The sequence below is a fragment of the Hibiscus syriacus genome, unplaced genomic scaffold, assembly GCF_006381635.1.
Source record: "Hibiscus syriacus cultivar Baekdansim isolate YM2019G1 unplaced genomic scaffold, ASM638163v2 tig00111000_pilon, whole genome shotgun sequence".
In the NCBI taxonomy this organism is placed as follows: Eukaryota; Viridiplantae; Streptophyta; class Magnoliopsida; order Malvales; family Malvaceae; genus Hibiscus; species Hibiscus syriacus.
In genome coordinates, this window is record NW_024062947.1 from 2870376 (window position 1) to 2893905 (window position 23530).

The window sequence follows — 23530 nt, forward strand, 5'->3', positions numbered from 1 at the left end:
AATTTGACCTCTAGGAGTGACATCTACTTCCAAATAGTGATCTAGTTTGGATTTAACTTTTAGTTTCCTTTGTTTCTTCATTGGAACATAAGCATCATAATCGCCCATTTTTTCAAATCAGCCACACCATCATCTAAAGATGTAATGTTACAGTATTAAGTTTCACCTTTCGACAATATCATTTTTCATAATACTCTTTTAGAAAATCTCAATTTAGTTGCACAATTCTTTCAACTTCATACTCCATAAAAATACCATAAATATTCTCAAAGTAATATTCCAACAATAATGTTGTAACACCCCAAAATTCAGGTTAATAGTTCAGGTAATGGGCTTGGGCTTGGGAGAAATTTAGGTTAAGAATAACCTAGAATTTGGGTTTGGGTTGGGCCCAAATGTGTTGAAAAATGATGTTGGATTTAAAAGGAAATTATAGGGACCAAAAGTGTAGTTTACGTATTTTATAAAAGCAAGCCAGATTTCCTCGTTAAATGAGGTAAGGTCAAGTGGAGAGGGAACCCATGCTTCTTTGTCTCATTCTTCTTCCTTTTCTTTTCTCCTTCATTTTCTTTACCATTCCCTTGTAAGGAAACATAAGATGATAGCTTTCTTGTTCCACGATTCTAGCTCAAATTCTTAAGGTAAGGAAGATAATCTCCTCCCTTAAAGCTTTAATTCTAGCTCAATATTTCAAGATTTTGTTATGGTGGCCAAATGGGGTTTTTAGAGAGATTATAATTTTGGGGCTCAAAATTGTCCCTAATTCATTGCTAAGAGTTTAGAATCATGTTTTTACTCTTTGGAAGTCTTTAAACACATTAGTGATTATCTTACTTATTTTTGGTTAGTGAGAAAAGATGGTGAAAGCTCAAAAGGCAAGAGCAAGGAGAAGTTAGTGCTTGGGATATCTTGTGAGACCTTTTCCATCAACTAGTGCTAATATAACAGAAACTTAATCCATCTATACCACTTATAGTCCTTAAAGTGTTAGTTTCTTATATGTGATTTATGGAGCATTTTGGTGTATTTGGGGTATGACATGAAGTTGGATATTGTGATGTTGTTCATGCATAAAAAATTGATCTGTTATAACACTTCAAACCCACACAAGTCTAAATAACATTTAGGGACCTTGGGAGGATCTTAAGAGTGGGTTGGGGGTATCCATAAGCATGATACGAAGAACACCAATCCATGCCCCAAAAAATCTCAAATTCGTCGAAAGGTAATTCCATCAGATTCGTCGGGAACACAACCCCTTGAATCTTTATCGGACATTTTCTACATGTTTTACTCACACTTGCACCATGACCCATAGGGTTTACCGCTATCATGTCACTTGATATCAAGTCGAATAGAATACCTCTATTTTAAAATTCCTTATTTCATTCTTGAGGTAATCCTTATAACTTTCTTGGATCCATTGAAAATATTCTCGAGTATTTGAAACATTTTACATCTCAACTATGAAAGCCTAAATGTCCACATCATTTAATAAGAAGACTTGAAAACTTTGTAGCAATAACTTCATAGGATTTAATGATAAAATCACACTACTAAACAAATTTACTCTTTTTCCTACCACTACGAACTCGAAACGTTTCAAGTTCTTGAAAATCAACCACAATCTATGCGATAATTCAATGTAGCATGGGAGGGGTAGACAATCCATTCAATAAATCTACCTTCGCAAGGTAATTCTATCAAGTCCATAAAACTGAACATCTACTCTCATTCAAACTCATTTAAAACCTTTAAAATGATAACATAATTATCATCTAATTCATTAATAACTCAAATTTCTTTGAACTTTTAGTGGACAACTTACTTACCGATTACTTATTTCCTCTAACTCAAATCAACATTTCTTTAAGTAACATATTGCTTAACTTAAATATTCCTCAAATATTTAAGCTTATCTATAGAAACCATAAAGTCATCAGTGGATTCAATATTCTCCTCAAAATCCTCATCCGGTTCAACTTCTCTTGTAATCAATTTAAACTTTTTAATGGATACCTTTAATGTAGTAACTTCATTAAACGATGGGCATTTCTTCCACAGAATGGAGGAAAATTCCTTACATCTCCAACTCTTCTAAGGCATGATACTAAAGTCATGTCGAATATTTTTAAGTCGATTTTAATCTCAACATTCCTTTCAACATTATCAACTTTCTTACTTTATCCATAGTTCCCGACATCTAACACAACACACATAATAACAACTTAAGTAAGTGAGGAGCGGCATCAATCATATCACATTGACAGCATATCAATAACTTTGACATCCTAGTGGCATATTCACATTTTTTTACATAAAATGCATTCATTTTCGGTCGAGAATAGGCTAAACCTGTAGCTCTGATACCAATAAATATAATACACATTTCCTGTATACGTACCCATGCACAAGACACATATGTCACATGACATTTAAAATATTTTTGTACTTGAAACCCCGTAAAATTTTGTTTCTTAAAATAAACAGTTTATAATATAGATTATAAAATGTTCTCCAACAACTGTTTTCCAAAATAACCAAGTTTGTTTCAAATAACCTGTAAATCAATATTTAGTATACCCAACATACCAATTAATCAGCATTTTCCAAAATATCCATTATTACCCAATGTATGTCAAATGAGAATGCAAGGTGCATGAGTTGCACATAAGTGCTAAACGAAAGCATAGTTTTGTAGTGATAGCAACACTATACCAATATAACGAAATGATAATTCACAAACTCATTATGAATACCATGATGCAAAAATAGTGCTGAAAGCACACAAAGTACTGATACGAAAATGCAACATATTCATTAAACAAAATTGATCGATATGTCGAAATGCACCTACGACTCTTAACGCACATACAATAGGCCTTTAAAAAAATTCGTAGATTAAATATTTATTTTGAAATATCGATAGCTGTTAAAATAATATAGAAGTTCATCCATCTATTTTAGGGTAGTTCACACCCTAAAATTATTCGTAAAGTCATTTTCATAAACTTTATGAAAACATTTCAAAATACGGTAAATCATTCTTTTATGAAAATATTCGAGGTTGACTCATCGCAAGTCGTCCACATACCATATAAGTACATAATAAATGCACTCACATGGTATGCCTTACTATCGAAATCCAATTATTCTTGAACTTTTTTCTTGCCTTTCGCTTTGCTTGTATCATGAGTTCGATCACGATTAACACAAGCATCCATACAAACATATACAATTATAAAATACAATGTTAGTATCCTTACTAACATTTTTACAAAATAATAATACTCAAAAGTACTGTTATTTTTTAATTCTTTTAAATTCATCTAAACTTTTCATTTTTATTCATAATGAGCCCTTGTCATAAATTCCTCAATTGAATCCCAATTGAACCCAATAAAATTCCAGCATTTAATTTCCAACTCAATACCTCAACAATACCATAATTACCACTTAAGCCACTAACTTTCTCAATATTTACCATTTTGTACTTAAACTTTGTAAACTTTCCAAAATTGCATAATTTCATATTCTAAATTCAATTTCAGCCCTCAAACAATAATTTCCAGTAATGTAAATCAATTATTGAGTAATTACACGTTCAGTCCATAACTTTTAAAATTGTCAAATATGTCCCTTAACTTTTAAAAAAATAATACATTAGCCTAAAAATTTTTATAAGGCTTGTAAAACCTTCCAAATATCATTTCTAACCCATCTAAATTATTCCACAATTTTTCCCAACTTATTTCCTCATGGTCGAATGCTTTAGGGTATATTTCTTATGATTTTCACTTGATTCAAGCATGAAACCAACCTCAATTCAACATTTCAAGACCTCTCAGATCAAACCCTTAACTTAATTTCATCAAAATACATATTTTCCTTAAAACTAGGGTTTGGTCGAATTCAACATAGGATTATATAGCCATGAACAAGTGATTTTAATCAACAATCATGCTTGTAAATCAACCTCAAAAACATCAAAATCCTTCACCAATTTCATAAACCCTAATGTGAACACAAACCTTAGAATTTGGGATCTTTGAACACAAGCAAGATTAACATGCAATAATGGTACCAAATGATAGCGTTATTTTAGTAGAACAATTTTCTATTTCACGGCACGATCCAAAAACCAAAGGAAATTGCTCGAAAATGGAAAATAGAATTTTCTTACCTTAGGTTGGGGAATCCCAGCAATTGTGGCTGAAAATACCAATCTTTATGAGATTTTCCTTTAATTTCATGTGAATTTAATCTTTATTTAAGCTTAAATGAATAAAATATTCATTTAATGAAAATGTCCATTTTCCATTAATGAAACTTGATAATTACCATCCAACCAAGCCACATCAACCTTATCAACTTTCAAAAGTCAAAGATTAACAAATTTTTTTATCCTTTTCCAATTTTATCAAGCAACTTTTCAAAAATCACAATCTTGCCACTTTACTCCAACGATCCAAATTAAATAGTGAAATAAATCTTCAAACCCAATTATCCATACTATTTTCCATCATTTTAAGATGTGGAAAAAATATTTTTATGCCAAATTTATCATCTTCAATTTTCCCGAAATTTTTATTCAATCCAATTTACCGATTTCTTACCGGATTTTAACCCTTTCTAGTTTTCAACATAAATTCTGGATCAAGAATATAATTTCAATAAAACTCTCAAGAGTAAACTATATATTTATGGAATAAAAATTATTTTTGGGAAAATTGTAACTTAAGACCCTGAACTTTCCCAATTTTATACTTTGGCCATTAATCTTTCAAAACATATATTTTGGTCACTAACCAAAATTTGGTGTGTTACACCTATCCTTGAGATATCCATACTATCTAAGAAGTATCGACACTTGGGGGTTGTATCGATACTAGGAAACCATTTAATATTTCAGTAGACCATTTTGGTATCGGTACTCAAGACCGTAGAAGGTTATTATTGATAATCTAGATAAGAGTATTGACACTTGAATATTTATCCAAACATTGAATGGGATTTTAGTATCAATTCTCGGGGAAGTATCGATACCCTAAGAGGGGAGTACCAATACCCAAGGTTGAGTATCGGTACCATCGTGAAGTTTTGAACTATGAGCCCTAATTATTTGATAGAGATAAAAAGGGGTTCATATAAGTGAGGGATTTTGTAATAATCTTGCAAGTAATAACCTTAAACGTGTGTTATAATATAATATTTATGCATTGTTTGATACTTGGGATGCATTTCAGACACCCAGGTTACTTGAGTGTATGACAATCGACTACCTTATATGGTTGCAAATATTTGGATATAAATCTAATCAGTTCTAAGGCACATTAGTATTAATGCAAATGCACTTTAGTATTAGTGCAAGGCACTTCTGTACTAGTTTTAAGACATAGTGCTTTGAGGGTAACACCCTTATTCTTATATCATAATCATTAAATAAATGTTAATTACGAGCAATGAATAAAGCACCACATGATTAATGACTATACTTGCAAGTGTATATACATTAATGATTTCAAGTAGTATCGTTGTGTTATTTCGTGGCATTGAACATCGTAGCTCAACATTCGGATTGTTTATGTTCCCAGGTCCTTAGGTGTCTTCGAGGAGCCTATCGCTAGTGTTCAGATTTTAGATTCAATCAAGTTCAGAGTATGTCTCGGTTATTTTACTGGCATGTATCTTATTGATCCTTTTTGCATGTTGAGTCACAACTCTTGATAAATTTGATCTATTTTGGAGATATTATTTTGCGAGCTCCATATTTTTGTAAAACTTAAACTTTTATTTTACTCTGTGAATGTTTTTATTTCAAATGCGGGCCATGGTTTAATGTGTGTGGGGGGGTGTATGAGTGTATATAAAGAATTTAAAAAGGGTTAGCCACTTCGGTGGTTCTATGTAATATCCAAACCGTTTGCATTTCAGGTTGGGTCAGATTTGAGTGTTAGATTTAGTGGTATCAGAGTGTTTGGTTCAATCGTTCCTAATACTCGCAAGTTAAAATTGTAAGTTTCAGTGATATTATTGCCCTAGAATGTTAAGAGTACTTAGATATCTGAAAAAAAGCAATAATAACTCCTCTCATTCTTTGAATCCAGTATGATATGGCTGACGATCTCGCACAAAGTTACGAGGGTTGTAATAATAGTCATCTCTCACTCACCGGAGTTACAGGCAATGAGTTTGTTCCAAACTCCGAGGACGCAAGTGTTCAAGATGACTCAAGAATAGATAAGGCACTTTCTTTTGAGAACTCATAGCCTCCCTTAGGTACATCATTAAGGTTATTCTGAGAGCACCCATGCACCTGTACCACCCATTCCACCACTTGTTGTACCTCAAGTATCACCAATAGAGAGACTCCAACATTATAAGACCATTAATTTTTTAGGTTCTGGAGGATGACCCCATTTTCACGGACCAATGGCCTCATGAAACCCTTTATACCTTCTGAATACTTAACTTGACCGTAAAAGGAAACCTTAAGTACATCGCCACTTTACTTAAAGGTGATACCATAGACTGGTGGGAAATAATTTATTTAGTGCTAGATTCAGAAAAACTGACTTGGGAGTTCTTCCTAGAAGAGTTCAGATAGAACTATATCGGTGAGGCTCATAGTGAATATCTAAAAGATCAATTCTCCCACTGGTGTAAGGTGATTGAACTGTGTTGGAATATGAGTGTGACTTTCTCTCCTTGAGCCACTATACACTTTAGTTGGTGGATACTGAGGACCTTTGCTGTAGAAGGTTTAGAGAGGGGATGGACATCGACATTCTCACTCACTTGGTTGCAGATCCCCTTAAGATCTTTGCAGAGCTTACTTATCGGGCCAAGGTTATCGAGAGGGTATAGTCTATGAGGGCCCAATTGAAGGATAGTTTATGAGGTTAGATACGTGGAGTATTAGATTTTGTTGGACCATCTCAGTCTTCAGCCAAAAGGGCTAAGGACTTTAAAGTCGAAGAGGTCTCCACCGTCATAGTTTTAGAAAACATGATAGACTTCTAGATGATGTCAAGAATTGGGATCCCATAGGAGGCCTCTAACTTTGGCCTTGGTGGAGAGTACGGGAGGTTCGGGCAGAGGATTGTAACATTCCATATGCAGTCACTGTGAAAAATGACATACTAGAGATTCTAATTGAGTTACCAAGGCATGTTTTGGTTATGGTTTACTTGAGCACTTTATAAGAAACTATCTTGAGGCAGGGAGTTTAGTGCCACAAATAATTCAGAGGCTAACTTAGTCATCGAAGAGAGGCATGGGATCTTTCAGGTGAGGAGATAGTTACGTGTCAAGACAGCCGAGTCGGGGCATCGTCATAGCAACACTTGGACTTGAGGCCAAGGTTGCTTCACGTCAGTATGCGGTGAGAGCCCCAGAGGACTGTGAGTCGGTAGACATCATCTTAGGTACCTTCATTTTTTTGAATACTCATGTTATCGATTTGAGTGATCCGAGTTATACTCATTCATATATATGTTGTGAGCTTGTATGAAAGTGGGGTATTCTGGTTGAAAATCTTGAGTTTAAAATTAGAGTTTTGAGCCCTTTAGGACTATATGTGCTTATGGACAAGGTCCACCTTTATAGTCATATTTTTCCCACTGATCTTATGATGTTACCCTTCTGAGATTTTGTTCTAATATTAGGAATGAATTGGTTATTAGAGCACGAAACAAGATTAAGATGTAAAGCTATACAACTTAAGCTCAGGCGCAAAGATGGTTCCAAGATAACGACGGCTAGTAAATGAATTCATTGCACTTCTAATATTATCTCAACCTTATTTACTAAGAGATTGATTAGCCATGGTTGTGAAACGTTCCTGTCTCATGTGGTGGACACACAAATTTCGAGCATGGTGCTTAAAGATATTCTTACAGTGTGATATTTCCCAAAGGTGTTTCAGGGGAAGTTGTTTGGGTTACCTCCAGATCTCAAAGTTGAATTTAGCATCGAGGTGTTTCCAGGATCGACACCAGTGTCAATCGCTCCCTACCTTATGGTACCGATCAAGTTAAAAGATATCAAGGCTTAGATTCAGGAATTATTGGAATAGTGTTTATCCATCTGAGTGTATCACTATGGGGAGTATCAGTTATATTTGTAAGAAAAAAAGATGGGTCAATGAGGTTATGCATCGACTACCGATAACTGAACAAGTTGACGATTAAGAATCGATATCCTCTTTCAAGGATTGAAGATTTATTGTACCAACTTAGAGGAGTGAGGGTATTCTCTAAGATATATTTAAGGTTAGGGTTTTATCAACTCAAGGTTAAGGACTCTGATGTGGCAAAAATGGCGTTTAGAACTCGGTATCGCCACTATGAGTTTTAGGTAATGTCGTTTGGGCTTACTAACACACCAAAAGTTTTTATGGAACTAATGAACCATGTTTTCTACGTGTACTTGGATAACTTTGTAGTGGTGTTCATCGAATACATCCTAGTTTATTACCGGAATGAGGAATATCATGACCTTCACCTTCGTATCGTCCTTCAAATACTAATGAGCACCAATTGTATGCAAAATTCAATAAGTGTGAATTTTAGTTGTTTGAGATATCTTTCCTAGGTCGTGTGTATACTAACGTTATTCGAGTGGATCCGTAAAATATTAGGGTTGTGGTAGAGTGGGAACCCCCACGAAATGTATCTAAAGTGTATAATTTTCTTGGGCTTATCGGGTATTATCGTTGTTTTGTCAAATGATTTTCCATGATCGTCGCTTCTGTGACTAAACTTCTTAAAAAAAGATGAACCTTTTGTTTGGGGTGAAAAGGGCTATAGAAGTTTTGAAAAATTAAAGAAAATCTTAAATCAAGCGCCGATTTTGATTCAAACTGAGCCTGGTAAGGACAACATCGTGTTTAGCAATACCTTGTTGAGCATATTTGGATGTGTTCTTATGCAAGAAGGAAAATTAGTATCTTATGCATCATGATAACTCAAATCGCACAAGCTTAACTACCGCACCCATGATTTGGAATTGGATGTTATGATCTTTTCTTTGAAGATTTAGAGACATTACCTCTTTGGAGAAAAGTGTTACATCTTTACCAACCATAAAAACCTTAAGTACTTGTTTACCCAAAAGGAGCTAAACCTAAGACAACATCGTTGGGTCGAGCTACCGAAGGACTATGAGTGTATTATAGACTATCATCCAAGTAAAGCTAATGTAGTGGTCGATGCATTGAGTCAAAAGTCGATAACAGACCTTCGAGTGTTGTTTTCACGGATGAGTATGACCTCAGATAGAGGGTTAATAGCAAAACTATGGGTCGAGCCAAAGTTAGTTTGGGAGATAAAAAGATTAAAAAGACTAATGATCGATTGATGACTATAATAGAGCAAGCTCGTCAAGGCGAATTACCCGGTTTTGAGTTGAAGGATGGATATGTATTGTACTTTAAGAATCGACTGTAACAAGAAAATGAGGGAGAGAATGCTCTACGAAGCCCGTTGTAGTCCATTCTTAGAGAACCCCGAGGGTGATAAGATGAAACCAACCTCAATTCAACATTTCAAGACCTCTCAGATCAAACCCCTAACTTAATTTCATCAAAATACATATTTTCCTTAAAACTAGGGTTTGGTCGAATTCAACATAGGATTATATAGCCATGAACAAGTGATTTTAATCAACAATCATGCTTGTAAATGATTCTACAACCTCAAAAACATCAAAATCCTTCATCAATTTCATAAACCCTAATGTGAACAGAAACCTTAGAATTTGGGATCTTTAACATGCAATAATGGTACCAAATGATAGCGTTATTTTAGTAGAACAATTTTCTATTTCACGGCACGATCCAAAATCCAAAGGAAATTTCTCAAAAATGGAAAATAGAATTTTGTTACCTTGGTTTGGGGAATCTCAGCAATGGTGGCTGAAAAACACCAAACTTTATGAAAGTTTCCTTTAATTTCATGTGAATCTAATCTTTATTTAAGCTTAAATGAATAAAATATTAATTTAATGAAAATATCCATTTTTCCAATAATAAAACTTGATAATTACCATCCAACCAAGCCACATCAACCTTATCATCTTTCAAAAGTCAAAGATTAACAAATTATTTTACCATTTTCCAATTTTATCAAGCAACTTTTCAAAAATCGCAATCTTGCCACTTTACTCCAACGATCCAAATTAAATAGTGAAATAAATTCAAACCCAATTATCCATACTATTTTCCATCATTTTAAGATGTGGAAAAAATATTTTTATGCCAAATTTATCATCCTTTAATTTTCCCGAAATTTCTATTCGATCCAATTTACCGATTTCTTACCGGACTTTAACCCTTTCTAGTTTTCAACATAAATTCCGGATCAAGAATATAATTTCAATAAACTTTCAAGAGTAAACTATATACTTATGGAATAAAAATTATTTTTGGGAAAATTGTAACTTAAGACCCTAAACTTTCCTAATTTTATACTTTGGCCATTAATCTTTCAAAACATACATTTTGGTCACTAACCAAAATTTGGCGTGTTACACCTATCCTTGAGATATCCATACTATCTAAGAAGTATGATACTTGGGGGTTGTATCGATACTAGGAAACCATTTAATATTTCAGTAGACCATTTTGGTATCGGTACTCAAGACTGTAGAAGGTTATTATTGATAATCTAGATAAGAGTATTGACACTTGAATATTTATCAAACATTGAATGGGATTTTAGTATCAATTCTCAGGGAAGTATCGATAACCTAGGAGGGGAGTACCAATACCCAAGGTTGAGTATCGGTACCATCGTGAAGTTTTGAACTGTGAGCCCTAATTATTTGAGAGAGCTAAAAAGGGGGTTCATATAAGTGAGGGATTTTGTAATAATCTTGCAAGTAATAACCTTAAAAGTGTGTTATAAATAATATTTATGCATTGTTTGATACTTGGGATGCATTTCAGACACCCAGGTTACTTGAGTGTATGACAATCGACTACCTTATATGGTTGCAAATATTTGGATATAAATCTAATCAGTTATAAGGCACATTAGTATTAATGCAAATGCACTTTTGTATTAGTGCAAGGCACTTCTGTATTACTTTTAAGACATAGTGCTTTGAGGGTAACACCCTTATTCTTATATCATAATCATTAAAAAAATGTTAATTACGAGCAATGAATAAAGCACCACAAGATTAATGACTATACTTGCAAGTGTATATACATTAATGATTTTAAGTAGTATTGTTGTGTTATTCCATGGCATTGAATATCGTAGCTCAACATTCGAATTGTTTCTGTTCCTAGGTCCTTTGGTGTCTTGGAGGAGCCTATCGCTAGTGTTTAGATTCTAGATTCAATCAAGTTCAGAGTACGTCTCGGTTATTTTACTGGCATGTATCTTATTGATCCTTTTTGCATGTTGAGTCACAACTCTTGATAAATTTGATCTATTTTGGAGATGTTATTTTGCGAGCTCCCTATTTTTGTAAAACTTAAACTTTTATTTTACTATGTGGATGTTTTTATTTCAAATGCGGGCCATAGTTTAATTTGTGTGTGTGTGTGTGTGGGTGGGTGTGTGGGGGTATATAAAGAATTTAAAAAGGGTTAGCCACTTCGGTGGTTCTGTGTAATATCCAAACCGTTTGCATTTCAGGTTAGGGCAGATTTGAGTGTTATATTTAGTGGTATCAGAGTGTTTGGTTCAATCGTTCCTAAGACTCGCTAGTAAAAATTATAAGTTTCAGTGATATTATTGCCCTAGAATGTTAAGATTACTTAGATATCTGGAAAAAAAAGCAATAATAACTCCTCTTTATTTGAATCCAGTATGATATGGCTGACGATCTAGCACAAAGTTACGAGGGTTGTAATGATAGTCATCTCTCACTCGCCCGAGTTACAGGCAATGAGTTTGTTCCAAACTCCGAGGATGCAAGTGTTCAAGATGACTCAAGAATAGATAAGGCACTTTCTTTCGAGAACTCATAGCCTCCCTTAGGTACATCGTTAAGGTTATTCTGAGAGCACCCATGCACCTGTACCACCCATTCCACCACTTGTTGTACCTCAAGAATCACCAATAGAGGGACTCCAACGTTATAAGACCATTGATATTTTGGGTTCTGGGGAGGATGACCCCATTTTCATGGACCAATGGCCTCATGAAACCCTTCAAACCTTCCGAAAACTTAACCTGACCGTAGAAGGAAACTTTAAGTACATCACCACTTTGCTTAAAGGTGATACCATAGACTGGTGGGAAATAATTTATTTAGTGCTAGATCCAGAAAAACTGACTTGGGAGTTCTTCTTAGAAGAGTTCAGATATAACTATATCGGTGAGGCTCATACTGAATATCTAAAAGACCAATTCACCCACTTGGTGTAGGGTGATTGAACTGTGTTGGAATATGAGTGTGACTTTCTCTTCTTGAGACACTATACACTTTAGTTGGTGGCTACTGAGGCCCTTCGCTGTAGAAGGTTAAAAGAGGGGATGGACATCGACATTCTCACTCACTTGGTCGCACATCCCCTTAAGATCTTTGCAGAGCTTTCTTATCAGGCCAAGGTAATCGAGAGGGTACAATCTATGAGGGCCCAATTAAAGGATAGTTCATGAGGTTATAGCCGTGGAGCATTTGATTTTGTTGGACCATCTCAGTCTTTAATCAAAAGGGCTAAGGATTTTGGAGTCGAAGAAGTCCCCACAGTCATAGTTTCAGAAAACATGATAGACTTCTAGATGACGTTAGGGATTGGGATCCCTTAGGAGGCCTCTGAACTTGGTTTTCGTCGTGAGTACGGGAGGTTCGGGCAGAGGATTGTAACATTCCCTATGCAGTCACTGTGAAAAATGACATACTAGAGATTGTCATCGAGTTACCAAGGCATGTTTTGGCTATGGTTAGCTTGAGCACTGTATAAGAAACTATATTGAGGCAGGGAGTTTAGTGCCACCAATAGTTCAGAGGCTAACTTAGTCATCCAAGAGGGGCATGGGATCTTTCAGGTGAGGAAATAGTTATGTGTCAAGACAACCGAGTCGGGGCACCGTCAGAGCAACACTTGGACTTGAGGCCAAGGTTGCTTCACGTCAGTATGCAGTGAGAGCCCCAGAGGACTGTGAGTCGGTAGACATCATATTATGTACCTTTATTGTTTTGAATACTCATGTTATCGATTTGAGTGATCCGAGTTATACTCATTCATATATATGTTGTGAGCTTGTATAAAAGTGGGGTATTCTGGTTGAAAATCTTGAGTTTAAAATTAGAGTTTTGAGCCCTTTAGGTCTATATGTGCTTATGGACAAGGTCCACCTTCAGAGTCATATTTTTCCCACTGATCTTATGATATTACCCTTCTGAGATTTTGTTCTAATATTAGGAATGAATTGGTTATTGGAGCACGAAACAAGTTTAAGATGTAAAGCTATGCAACTTAAGCTCAGGCGCGAAGATGGTTCCAAGATAATGACGGCTAGTAAATGAATTCATTGCACTTCTAATATTATCTCAACCTTATTTACTCAGAGATTGATTAGCCATGGTTGTGAAACGTTCCTATGTCATGTGGTGGACACACGAATTTCGAGTATGGTGCTTAAAGACATCCGTACAGTGTGAGATTTCCCAAAGAAGTTTCAGGGGAAGTTGTTTGGGTTTCCTCCAGATCTCGAAGTGGAATTTAGCATCGAGGTGTTTCCAGGATCGACACCAGTGTCAATCGCTCCCTACCTTATGGTACCGATCAAGTTAAAAGATATCAAGGCTTAGATTCAGGAATTATTTGAACGAGTGTTTATCCATCTGAGTGTATCACTATGGGGAGTATCAGTTATATTGTAAGAAAAAATGATAGGTCAATGAGGTTATGCATCGACTACCGATAACTGAACAAGTTGACGATTAAGAATCGATATCCTCTTTCAAGGATTGATGATTTATTGTACCAACTTAGAGGAGTGAGGGTATTCTCTAAGATATATTTAAGGTTAGGGTTTTATCAACTCAAGGTTAAGGACTCTGATGTGGCAAAAATGGCGTTTAAAACTCGGTATGGCCACTATGAGTTTTAGGTAATGTCGTTTGGGCTTACTAACACCCCAAAAGTGTTTATGGAACTAATGAACCATGTTTTCTACGTTTATTTAGATCACTTTGTAGTGGTGTTCATCGAATACATCCTAGTTTATTACTGGAATGAGGAATATCATGACCTTCACCTTCGTATCATCCTTCAAATGCTAATGAGCACCAATTGTATGCAAAATTCAATAAATGTGAATTTTGGTTGTTTGAGATATCTTTCCTAGGCCGTGTAGTGTCTGCTAACGTTATTCGAGTGGATCCGTAAAAGATTAAGGTTATAGTAGAGTGGGAACCCCCACAAAATGTATCTAAAGTGCATAATTTTCTTGGGCTTATCGGGTATTATCGTTGTTTTGTCAAATGATTTTCCATGATCGTCGCTTCTGTGACTAAACTTCTTTAAAAAAGATGAGCCTTTTGTTTGGGGTGAAAAGGGCTATAGAAGTTTTGAAAAATTAAAAAAAATCTTAACTCAAGAACCGATTTTGATTCAAACTGAGCCTAGTAAGGACAACATCGTGTTTAGCAATGCCCTGTTGAGCATATTAGGATTGTTCTTATGCATGAAGGAAAATTAGTAGCTTATGCATCATGACAACTCAAATCGTAAAAACGTAACTACCGCACCCATGATTTGGAATTGGATGTTATGATCTTTGCTTTGAAGATTTAGAGACATTACCTCTTTGGAGAAAAGTGTTACATCTTTACCAACCACAAAAACCTTAAGTACTTGTTTACCCAAAAGGAGCTAAACCTAAGACAACATCGTTGGGTCGAGCTACTGAAGGACTATGAGTGTATTATAGACTATCATCCAAGTAAAGCTAATGTAGAGGTCGATGCATTGAGTCAAAAGTCGATAACGGACCTTCGAGTGTTGTTTTACGGATGAGTATGACCTCAGATAGAGGGTTAATAGCAAAACTATGGGTCGAGCCAGAGTTAGTTTGGGAGATAAAAAGATTAAAAAGACTAATGATCGATTGATGACTATAATAGAGCAAGTTCGTCGAGGCGAATTACCCGGTTTTGAGTTGAAGGATGGATATGTATTGTACTTTAAGAATCGACTGTAACAAGAAATTGAGGGAGGGAATGCTCTACGAAGCCCGTTGAAGTCGATTCTTAGAGAACCCCGAGGGTGATAAGATGAAACCAACCTCAATTCAATATTTCAATACCTCTCAAATCAAACCCTAAATTAATTTCATCAAAATACATATTTTCCTTAAAACTAGGGTTTGGTCGAATTCAACATAGGATTATATAGCCATGAACAAGTGATTTTAATCAACATTCATGCTTGTAAATGATTCTACAACCTCAAAAACATCAAAATCCTTCATCAATTTCATAAACCCTAATGTGAACACAAACCTTAGAATTTGGGATCTTTGAACATAAGCAAGATTAACATGCAATAATGGTACCAAATGATAGCGTTATTTTAGTAGAACAATTTTCTATTTCACGGCACGATCTAAAAACCAAAGGAAATTGCTCAAAAATGGAAAATAGAATTTTCTTACCTTGGGTTGGGGAATCCCAGCAATGGTGGCTTAAAAATACCAATCTTTATGAAATTTTCCTTTAATTTCATGTGAATTTAATCTTTATTTAAGCTTAAATGAATAAAATATTCATTTAATGAAAATGTCCATTTTGCCATTAATGAAACTTGATAATTACCATCCAACCAAGCCACATCAACCTTATCATCTTTCAAAAGTCAAAGATTAACAAATTATTTTACCCTTTTCCAATTTTATCAAGCAACTTTTCAAAAATCGCAATCTTGCCACTTTACTCCAACGATCCAAATTAAATAGTGAAATAAATCTTCAAACCCAATTATCCATACTATTTTCCAACATTTTAAGATGTGGAAAAAATATTTTTATGCCAAATTTATCATCCTTCAATTTTCTCGAAATTTCTATTCGATCCAATTTACCGATTTCTTACCGGACTTTAACCCTTTCTAGTTTTCAACATAAATTCCGGATCAAGAATATAATTTCAATAAACTCTCAAGAGTAAACTTTATATTTATGGAATAAAAATTATTTTTGGGAAAATTGCAACTTAAGACCTGAACTTTCCCAATTTTATACTTTAGCCATTAATCTTTTAAAATATACATTTTGGTCACTAACCAAAATTTGGCGTGTTACACCTATCCTTGAGATATCTATACTATCTAAGAAGTATCGATACTTGGGGGTTGTATCGATACTAGGAAACCATTTAATATTTCAGAAGACCATTTTGGTATTGGTACTCAAGACCGTAGAAGGTTATTATTGATAATCTAGATAAGAGTATTGATACTTGAATATTTATCCAAACATTGAATGATATATGCATCACAAGGTTCACATCAAAGGAAGAAGTAATAACTCTTCCAAATGATCCACTCGTCCAAGCTTTGGAAAAGAAGATCAGAACAACAGCAGACTTGCGACGACTTTTTGAATGGTATCCTGATCTTATTTGGTCGACATGTCTTCTGGAGATACAACCGTCTGTCTCTTATCTTTCCAACGGTTCTTGAATCGCATCAATCCGATATCGGGAACTCAAGATATAGTCATTTTACTAAAGACGGTGCATGCAGGAAATCCTATACGGGATTAATACGTTATTTTGTAAATATTACGAATTTTCAATATTTATATTGATTATTTGTAATATATTTAATATAGGATGATTAATTATCTTTTAGGATCAGATTTATTATTTCATTAGGAATTAAGGTTGGGTTAAAACAATATTTTTAGTTATTATTATTTTATTAGGAATTAGAGTTAAAACATGTTTAGTTTATTATTATTTTATTCTTTAGTTATTTAGGACCTTTAGAATTCAGCCCCTATATAAAGGAGGCTTCATTCAACTTTGTAATTCAAGATTTCTTTGATCAATAATACAACGAGAGTTCGTTTTTGCAAGTGTTGATTGCCTTGTGCCTTCGAAGCTTCTTCTCCTGGAGTTCTTTCAAGTTCTTGTGAGGGAGATTAATCTTCACACTCTAATTTACCTTTTCATCACGACTAGGAGGGTTGGTTAGAGCCATTTATCGTGTTTGCCTTTTCATTGCGACTAGGAGGGCTCGATAGGACACTTATCCATCTATTATCCACAAATCCATTCGCACCATCAATCCTCTTTACCGTTCACCTTCATAAGGGAGATCTTCTAATTTCTTTATTATCTTATTTCATCTTTCGTTTATTTATTTTGTTTATTTTATTCTAATCTTATTGCCTTGATTCCAGTACATAAAAGAAACCCTAAACAATCCCAGTGACTGCCGCCACCTTCCCCTATTCATCCCCTTTGTTCTTCATCGAGTCTAGAGCTTTCTAGGTTTGATTCTTAACAAGAGCAACGTTCATCAATCCGTCACCGCTTCCCTATCAATTGGTATCAGATTTGGGCCGATTCTTGGAGAGAAACAAGCAATCTTGCTTGTTCTTGCACACAAAACCGTCAAGGTACCCCAACGGAGCTAGTTCACAAACGATTCAGCGTTTCAGATTCTTTTTATTTAATTTTAATTTAGATTTAAATCCTTCTTGTTAGTTTGCTATTTTTTTTAAAAAAAAAAGCAAAAAAAGCAAAACAAAAAACAAAAAAAAAAAAAAAAAAGCCAAAATTTCAAAAAATTGCAAACGAAGGTATTTAGGGCTGATTTTATCCATATATTATATTCATTCTAATATTAATCCCCAGTCCAAATTTCACCCCAATCGGAGTTCATTGAGCCTTCAAATACATCATTCAAGTTTCATCGGCAGATTCGATTTAGAATCTTGTCGAATTTCTTGAAAATTTTACAGGAGGAATTTCGTGGTGAAAATTTTCATATTTAAACTTCATATATTGGTGATCATTCACACAAAATATCAGATTTTTTGGAGATCAAGATCAACTTCGAAAAAAGTGATCAAGAAAAACAGATTGTTTGAGGACTCACCATTCAACAGAGTCTACTGGATACTACTGAAGGTATTTGGTTCTGAAATTTTACAGGTGGTTTTTTGACGCATCGAAAGACATTCAAAAATTTTCAGAATTTTTGGACACCGGTAACCCCCTCAAAAACGTTGTTCAAATTGATCCAGCGTTTTCTAGGTTTTCTGGTTTGGTCCCTTAGTGCTTTAGGTTCTTTTGTTTTTCCTTGTTATTGTTCTTTTGCATTATCTAACACATTATCTTCTTTGTGTTAGTAGGACTAAAGAGTTTTCATACTTCTTCCTTCTTTGCATTCTCGTTCTCTTGGAGTCTAACCTTTGTTTGGCCTCTTAGAGCTTTTAGGTTTTTCTTATCGCCTTTGCTAGTAATCAAACTCCGATACGAACTGTGAAACACTACTTGGTAAAGTGAGTTTTAAAGAGTACAAGATCGGCTTACTTGCCTCTCGTTGTGTTACTTTCTTGGAGTGACTTGTGAGGTTTCTTGCTTTGTTGAATTTATTTTATTTTATTCTACTTTAAAATTTTCTTTTCGAGTGTTATGATTTCAGGATGGGCGACAATAACAACAATACACTTACGGCTATCTTAGCCGCACTTGAACGACTCACGACTCAAGTTGAAAGATTTGATGAACTTACCAATACCGTGAGAGAACGACAAGAACCATAACTGGATCTACTAAACCAGAATCCAAGACCAAACAATATTGAACTTTGGGTACCCAGGCGAGAACAACCGCGTTTCCAAGCACCCGAACTCTTTGCAAAACCAAAGTTCATGATCCCTTCTTTCAAAGGAGACAATGATCCAGAAAGGTACATCGATGGGGAAGAAAAATTTGATCTCATCTTCGCATACCATGACTACCCCCAAGCTAAACAAGTTCCCCTCATCACCATGCAATTCGAAGGATATGCTCGAACTTGGTGGATGCAAACAAGGAAAAAGATCCAGAACTTCCAAATTCCAACAATCACTTCTTAGATCGACCTCAAACAAACCATGAGGAAGCAATTTCTACCGACACATTATACACGAGAAGTTAAACTACGACTACACCGAATTCGACAAGGTAGAAGTTCAGTTGAAGACTACTACAAGGAAATGCAGTCCTTACTCAATAGGGCTAACACATAACCGAAAAAGAAGAGGTCACCGTGTCAAGATTCGTCGTCGGCTTGAACTCAAACATCACTGATCTTCTTGACCTCCATGGGTACGAAAACCTTGAAGATACACTAAAGAAAGCAATGACAATCGAAGCACAAATCCAGAGGAGATTTCGACAACATTAGCAAGGTACTTCATCCTCTTACCAAGGTAATCATTCAAATCCTTCCTCATCTTCTGCTCCATCTTCTTTGAAAAAGCCAAGAGATGACAAACCTGAAAATGAGAAAGAACGACCAGCAAAGAATGACACACTTCCATCCCCTAAAGATCAAATTTGTGAGGAGGTAGGGAAATCAAAAAAAGAAAAAGTTGAGAAAGAGGCAAAAGAAAAAGAGGTCACTAGTTACAAAAGCCAAAAGCATAATGACCCATGGGAGGTGAGTGAACCTAATTGTGAGAAGAAAAGAGTGACTCAAAATCTACGTGTGAGCACAAAAGAATTGAGAGAGAATATTCTTTACAAACAAGCTTCCATCCTTGTTCGCTTTAGAGAATCAATTGTTTCAATTTCTAACATTAACAAGGATTTGCCTAGTGTGTTTTCATCTTTGTTACAGGCTTTTCGAGAAGAATTAGGTGATCCACCTGACGGATTACCACTGGAAAAAGGAAAACAACACCAAACCAATCTAATTCAAGGTTCCATCATACCTCGTCAAACATACAATCTCGAAGAAACCAAAGAGTTAGATTTGTTACAAAAAGGCTACATCATGAAAGCCTTAGTCGTAACGTCATCTTAATGACGAAACATGACTTGAACAACTCCACATGGTTTTTAGTTCGTGCACAGGAATCCATGTAAATGATGAGAAAGTAAAAGAAACACGAGACTGGCCCACACCATCTTCCATCGCCAAGAGTTGTCGAATAGTGTTAGGTGACCCTCCTGACGGGTTACCACCTGAAAGCCCTAATCACTATGCCATACCAATGAAGAGTCACGATTTACGAGAGTCCAAAGGTAAATATTTTATTACTCATTTTAATGACATTGTAACGTACTTCTTCTCCTTCTTACAAGGTAAGGCTCGTGAAGTTGTCATCCACACTAAACACAACTCCTTTAAGTGCGTAACATACCGAGGTAAGCAAAACACAGTAGATGATACACTACCACGAAGGTATACTCTTACCTATCAAACTCATACTACTATTCCTAGAATTGAACATATCAAAGATGTATATCACGATAACTCGGATATTTCTGATATTTCTACCCATACATTTAAAAGTGCTTTTAATGACCTTTATCTTGTATATGAGTTTCCTTGCCAACTAAACAGGTTATACAGTCCACAAATCTCCTCCTGGGAATCATTAATTCATGAACCACACTTAGGAGACTTAAGGGATTACGTTAACAAACCAGTTGACATGGTTTTTAAACACTCATTCTCGCCACACACGAATAAAACCATGGAGAAATTATCTGAAATAATCATACAGAAAGCCAACAATGACCGGCGCCATGTTGAAATTCAACCAAAACATCAGATTACAATACTTGTATGCAAAAGAGGATTTCAAGACTACAAGAAATCAGTTCCTACAAAGAATAAACCTCGACTAAAACGCATAAAGACACATCACATTGATCGTGGTAAATGTTTCACAAGTTTTTATTTCAACACATCTAATTCTCTTTCTTTTGGATTTTAATATTCGAGGACGAATCCTTTTGAGGAGTGGGGGAATGAACATGCACCAGAGTCCATAATACATGCTTCTTTGGACTAATGTTTCTACTCGAACCTATTAGAAGAACAAAGTCTCGAAGATTCAAAGCATATCTATTCGGTATGCATAATGTGAATGAATTATTAAACTATTCTAATGTTGCTCCCTTTAATGTTTCAGATTTGAGGTTGAATCTTTTTGAAGAAACGGAGGATGATACATGTATCACAAGGTTCACATCAAAGGAAGAAGTAATAACTCTTCCAAATGATCCACTCGTCCAAGCTTTGGAAAAGAAGATCAGAACAGTAGCAGACTTGCGACGACTTTTTGAATGGGATCCTGATCTTATTTGGTCGACATTTCTTCTGGAGATACAACCATCTGTCTCTTATCTTTCCAACGGTTCTTGAATCGTATCAATCCGATATCGGGAACTCAAGATATGGTCATTTTACTGAAGATGGTGCATGCAGGAAATCCTATACGGGATTAATACGTTATTTTGTAAATATTACGAATTTTCAATATTTATATTGATTATTTGTAATATAATTTAATATAGGATGATTAATTATCTTTTAGGATCAGATTTATTATTTTATTAGGAATTAAGGTTGGGTTAAAACAATATTTTTAGTTATTATTATTTTATTAGGAATTAGAGTTAAAACATGTTTAGTTTATTATTATTTTATTCTTTAGTTATTTAGGACCTTTAGAATTCAGCCCCTATATAAAGGAGGCTTCATTCAAATTTGTAATTCAAGATTTCTTTGATCAATAATACAACGAGAGTTCGTTTTTGCAAGTGCTGATTGCCTTGTGCCTTCGAAGCTTCTTCTCCTGGAGTTCTTTCAAGTTCTTGTGAGGGAGATTAATCTTCACACTCCAATTTGCCTTTTCATCACGACTAGGAGGGTTGGTTAGAGCCATTTGTCGTGTTTGTCTTTTCATTGCGACTAGGAGGGCTCGATAGGACACTTATCCATCTATTATCCATAAATCCATTCGCACCATCAATCATCTTTACCGTTCACCTTAATAAGGGAGATCCTCTGATTTCTTTATTATCTTATTTCATCTTTCATTTATTTATCTTTTGTTTATTTTATTCTAATCTTATTGCCTTGATTCCAGCACATAAAAGAAACCCTAAATAATCCCAGCGACTACCGCCACCTTCCCCTATTCATCCCCTTTGTTCTTCATCGAGTCTATATCTTTCTAGGTTTGATTCTTCAACAAGAGCAACGTTCATTAACCCGCCACCGCTTCCAATCAATTGGTATCATATTTGGGCCGATTCTTGGAGAGAAACAAGCAATCTTGCTTGTTCTTGCACACAAAACCGTCAAGGTACCCCAACGGAGCTAGTTCACAAACGATTCAGCGTTTCAGGTTCTTTTTATTTAATTTTAATTTAGATTTAAATCATTCTTGTTAGTTTGCTATTTTTTTCAAAAAAACAAAAAAAAAAGGCAAAAAAAAAAAAGCCAAAATTTCAAAAAAAATTGCAAACGAAGGTATTTAGGGTTGATTTTATCCATATATTATAGTCATTCTAAGAGTAATCCCCAGTCCAAATTTCACCCCAATCGGAGTTCATTGGAGCCTTCAACTACATCATTCAAGTTTCATCGGCAGATTCGGTTTAGAATCTTGTCGAATTTCTTGAAAATTTTACAGGAGGAGTTTCGTGGTGAGAATTTCTAGATTGAAACTTCATATATTGGATATCATTCAAACAAAATATCAGAATTTTTGGAGATCAAGAACAACTTCTAAAAAAGTGATCAAGAAAAACATATTGTTTGAGGACTCACCGTTCAACAGAGTCTACTGGATACTACTGAAGGTATTTGGTTCTGAAATTTTACAGGTGGTTTCTTGACACATCGAAAGACATTAAAGAAAGTTTTCAGAATTTTTGGACACCGGTAACCACCTCAAAAACGTTGCTCAAGTTGATCCGGCGTTTTCTAGGTTTTCTGGTTTGGTCCCTTTTTCCTTGACTCTTAGTGCTTTAGGTTCTTTTGTTTTTCCTTGTTATTGTTCTTTTGCATTATCTAACACATTATCTTCTTTGTTTAGTAGGACTAAAGAGTTTGCATACTTCTTCCTTCTTTGCATTCTCGTTCTCTTGGAGTCTAACCTTTGTTTGGCCTCTTAGAGCTTTTAGGTTTTTCTTATCGCCTTTGCTAGTAATCAAACTCCGATACGAACTGTTAAAGACTACTTGGTAAAGTGAGTTTAAAAGAGTACAAGATCGGCTTACTTACCTCTCGTTGTGTTACTTTCTTGGAGTGACTTGTGAGGTTTCTTGCTTTGTTGAATTTTCTTTCTTTTACTTTAAAATTTCCTTTTGAGTGTTATGATTTCAGGATGGGCGACAATAACAACAAGACACTTACGGCTATCTTAGCCACACTTTCCCGACTCACGACTCAAGTTGAAAGATTTGATGAAATCATGAGAGAACGACAAGAACCACAACTGGATCTACCAAACCAGAATCCAAGACCAAACAATGCTGAACTTTTGGTACCCGAGGAAGAACAACCACGTTTCCAAGCACCCAAACTCTTTACAAAACCAAAGTTCAT